This window comes from Pteropus medius, unplaced genomic scaffold (genome assembly GCF_902729225.1).
Source record: "Pteropus medius unplaced genomic scaffold, Ma_sr-lr_union100, whole genome shotgun sequence".
Classification (NCBI taxonomy): domain Eukaryota; kingdom Metazoa; phylum Chordata; class Mammalia; order Chiroptera; family Pteropodidae; genus Pteropus; species Pteropus medius.
In genome coordinates, this window is record NW_024352784.1 from 17,036,461 (window position 1) to 17,041,676 (window position 5,216).

At 31.1% G+C, this 5,216-nt stretch overlaps 1 pseudogene; it reads left to right on the plus strand.

Moving 5' to 3' along the window:
* Positions 1 to 1,823: 1,823 nt before the first annotated feature.
* LOC120590604 (uncharacterized) lies at positions 1,824 to 1,942 on the plus strand (annotated as a pseudogene).
* Positions 1,943 to 5,216: the final 3,274 nt, after the last annotated feature.

Below are 5,216 nucleotides of genomic sequence, written 5' to 3' on the forward strand. Positions count from 1 at the left end.
GTACTGTCAGTTTACACCAATGTGATCCTGACTGCTATAATCACTGGAGTAAAAGGTGAGCCAAGAGCATGTGAGGCATAGCCTAAGTACCTGATACAATCAACATCTTTGTCTTATATAAAACAATTTCAATAATTCTCATTTAGGATGATTGCTCAAGTTTTCTTATAACCTTATTCATACTAAGAAAGTGCCCATTATATTCCTAATTTATTAATAATCATCACCCTAAATATTAATTCAAAAAATAAATTTTTATGTATATCTAGTGATGATCATAAGATTTTTGCTTTTAAATCACTTAATTTTTTATATTAAATTTCTGGATTGTCTTTTATTAAATCACCCATTTATGCTTGGATAAAATCAATACATTTACAGTGTACTATTTTTTTATACATTTTGATGTTGATTTCTTAATATTTTCTTTAGGATTTTCTTTCACTTATAGTCATGAGTAAAATTTTAATTGGTCTTTCTTGTATAGTTTTGTCTAAATTTTATGCCACGTTGATAATGGTCTCATAGAAGCCATTCGAAGATACTCCCTTTTCTAATTTTCTGTAATAGGTTAAACTTTAGAAGATGTTTTTGAAAATTTGCAAGAATTCCTCTTTAAAACTCAAAAGATTTGCTTGAGGGAATATTTTAAAGTAGTGTTTCAATTACTTTAATGCTTGTAGAATTATTCCTGCTGTATTTTTCCTTTGAATTTAAGTCTAGCAAGACATATTTTCCTAAGAATTTCAATTTTATCAGAAGTTTTTGAAATGACTGGCAAAACTATTGGAATATTATGTCTAGTGAAACACCTTTTATTACTAGAATTATTTTTTATCTCTTTTTGTTTTTATTTTAATGTCTTTAGAAAATTTTGTCTCTTTTTTACTTTTTTGTCAAATAATTTGTTGATCTCAGAGGTATCTTGCTTTAATATTTTAGTAAATTTTGCTCTTTTACTATAATTTTCTTTAAATTTCATCTATTTTTTAAATTTCACCTATTTTTTCCTATTCTAATTTATATATATACACATATATATATAATACACATATATATAATATGTGTTTTATATATATATGTGTGTGTGTGCATATATATATACACATATTATATATATGCCTTACTGTTAAATTGTACACCTGACCCTTACTGGATTTTGTTAACCAATGTCATCATAATAAAAAATTATTTTAAATAAAGAAAAAAAAGTTTATATTTTTGTCCTAAACTCCAAACTTAACTATGCTGATTGAAGATTATAATCTTTGATAACTCTCTTCAAAGTCTTCTGAGACTCAGTACATGATAAATTTTTTAAAGATTTTGTATGTATGCTTGAAAAAATGTCTTTTTATTAATTATTACATGTAGAACTCTGTGTCCATTAGGGTAAACCTGATGATTATGTCGTGGATATATATATACAGACACACACACACATATATATAAAATTTAGATTCCTTAACCATCGATTAATAAGTTATGTGTTGAAACTACTACTAAAATTGTAGATTTATTAATTTCTCCCTGTATTTCACTCAATACTTCATTTATTTTGAGGCTATTTTATTACTTATGTACACACATAATACTATATATTCTTGGGAAATTGAAATTGGATCATTAGTGATACTCTACTTCAATAACTTAGTGTCTTAAAGTGTATTTTATTTAATACTAATATAACTATTTATTTGTGTTAGTATTCATCTGAAATGTCTTCATTTTTGCTTTCTCCTTTGGTTTTTGCTTGTCTTTATATTTCACGTGTCTCTTGTAATTAGCATTTAGCAAGATTTGGGTTGTTATCAACAATCTGAGTCTATAGCCATGCCACCCTGAACGTGCCTCATCTTGTCTGATCTCAGAAGCCAAGCAGGGTCGGGCCTGGTTAGTACTTGGATGGGAGACCACCTAGGAAGACCATGTGCTGTAAGCATAAAAATAAACAAACAAAACAAACAAACAATCTTTCAGAATTTGTCTTTGAACCAATTAAAATTTTCCATATATATAATTATTGATTTATTTAGATCTGTTACTCTCCTCCTATATTTTCATCATGTCCCATTTTTACATTTCTTTTTAATATTTTCTTTTTAAAATTGATAACTATATCTCTTTTAATAAAATTAAAAGTTAGCATGTTTTCACATTTCCTGGTTTCCCTTCACCATTTCCTTTTCTGATATAAGTTTTACATGTAATGATTTAATGAGTTTCTCAGTTGCAATTATTCTGATATGGTGTACGCCTAATATGTTTTTTTTATTATGCCTTCACATTACAATAATTTAAAGCATTGTTTCTTCTAAGTGTCTTGTTATTTTGACTTGTGAGTTCATTTTCCCCAGAAGTATCACCTACTTTTATCAAGTAACAAGAATTAAAGATGGCTAGAATGTAATATTTTCAGTCTGATAAATTCAGAGGTTTGGAGTAGGAAAAAAGCCAAGAGTAGAAGCATCTAAGTAAACCAGGTTCAATCACTCTTCATTCCAAAAAACAAAGCCTCATCAGATATTCACTCTTCACAGCCCAGGAAGAGGAGATATTTATTTCTAAATCCTGGGGTTTGAAAAGAGAAGGATGGGGAAGCATTTGATTAATATCAGTTAATCTATTTGTGATAAGCACAGAGCTTCTTCAATAGCAATCGCTTCCTGCTTCCTAATACACATGAATCCATATGTGGGGCCAAGCATTATTTGCCCCCAGGCAATGACCAAGAAGACGCAAGAGCAAAACTCTAGTAATTCCCAGTCTATTTTAGCCTCAGCAGTGCTCGACTGCCTCTTGTCCAATGTCACTACCCTCCATATACCAGTTTGAAAACTCCAGTCCCCTCAGGGGTTTGTCTCTATTTTCCCTGCTTAGATTCCTCAGAAGTCCAACTTGGGGAAGAAAGACAGAGCCAGACCAGTTCAACCTTTTAGTCAGAGAAAAAATGAAAGAGAGGGGAGAAAAAAAAAAAAAGAGTCCACCCTAGTCCAGTATGACCTCATCTTAACTTAACTGATAGTATCTACAATGACCCTATTTCTAAACTTTCTAAAAGGTTGCATTCTGAGGTCCTGGGGTTAGGACTTCAAAATATATTTTTAGGGGACACAATTTAACCCATGTATCTAGTTTAACTTCCTTTTGATGTCCCATTTGGGTCACATAAAGTGTGTTTCTCAGCACTGATTGTCCATTCAAATTACCTGGAGAACACATAAAATACACTAATAATTAGGCCATACTCCAGAGTAATCGAATTAAAATTTTTCTGAATGATGCTAGAGAAACTATATTTTTAGACATCCCCTGAGTGATTCTGAAGCCCAATTAGATCTAAGAACACTGAGAGAAGACATGCATAGAACCCAATTAATATCAATCATTACTAACAGCAGGTAATACCTTGATGGATCCATCGACTCACTCTACTAATTTGTGGCTTAGCATATATACAATCTCCTACTTGTCCATAGTTTTTATATGTAAGAACAATTTGTATCCCCAATTAATACAATTATGAATACATTTACAGAATTATACATATATATGTATATACATATATAAATATATTTATAATTATATATTTACACACACACATCCTCCTTTTTGCTAGAATATGATCATTAAGAAGTGGAGATTTTTATCTATTTTGTTTTATGCTGGACAATGCCATATCTAAAGAGGAGAGGGGAAGTGGTGGAAGTGGACAGCCTCCATGGGAAGGATAATTTTATTAATAGCATGGTTTAGAAGTCCGAGCACATGATGATGATATAAAGCAGACTTTTAGCCGATTTTATTATTGTTTTAAAATTCTCTACTGACAATGCATCCCTTATTGCTTGCACTCACCTCTCCCCCATTTACCACGGATTCCTGACACATCCTAGGTGCTCTATAAATGTTCATTGAGTGAATGAATCAATTAGTATAAGGTCCTCAATAAATACTTGATGAAAGTATAAAAGGATGAATAGACAAGAGAGAGTAAATGAACAAATGTATTTTTGCCTACATAAGTGAATGAGTGAACTCCTTCAATTTACTTTGGCACTTTTCCTTAGTCTTAGAGATTCTGATATATCATCCCATTAGCAAGACTAAGACTTGTTTTGGTAAGAGAAAAAAGAAATTCTCTAAACATGATAGTCCACAGGAAACTGTTCCTTCTAACCTAGAAGATCAAAACATGAATACAAAGTGACTATAAGCAAAAGATACAGAAGGAAAAAAATTACCAGCATAAGAAAGTAGTAAAAGGCAATAGAAAAAGCAAACCCTAAGTCTGAATACACATAGGAATAAAATCACACTTTTTTCCCCCTTCAACAAGAAAGAAAACACATAAAAAGAAATAAAAGGGAAAGGACAAATATTATAAATAGCAGCAAAAGTAGGAAAATAAAAGCAAGGGAAATGAAATACCATGGTGAAGGAGAGGAAGATATAGAATCCTCAAGGAAGAAATAAAACAAGCTAGCATAAAAGCAGATTGTAGGCCTCTGATTGTATTTCATTTATAACTGTTCATACATTTTATTATATTTCTCTGGCAGGGGTCCCACATCTCTTTATGTCTGAAGGAAGTAGGTGGCAGAAAAATGTTGCTCTAGGGACTTGAGATTTATTGCCTTGTACACTTAGTGTTAGGCTGATTTTTTTTTCTTTAAATTACATGCCACTGTCATGTTCAAAATAAAAGCTTAAGATGGACTGCATGTCATGTATCACTGTAAGGCTTGCTTTTATTAACAGTGAAAAACTAATGCAAACTTATTTTTATTCTAAGCAAATCGGAAACCAGTTAGGTGATACCAACTTCTATATTCATTTTATCTTAACTGTGCCTCCATCACAAAATAGGGAATGGGTTATCTCCCTCGGTAAATGAAACATCCCACAGGAAATGTGAAAATATAGCCATGAAAAGCCTGGCTTTTGAATCCAGAGAGATTCAGTTGCCTTGAGCAAGTTACTTAAATTATCTCAGCTTCAGTTTCCATAGGTGTAAATAGGCATACTTAATTGTAAACAGGCATACATAAATAGTAGTATTTAGCTCATTATGGCTGGTATTAGGATTAAATATTACAATGTTCATAAAGTCCTTAGCATAGTAACTGGAAAGCACTCAAAATAATTAGTAATTTTATTGTTAAAATAATAAATTTCTTCACAATTCTAAGGTCTGCTTTAAGAAAAATATCTTA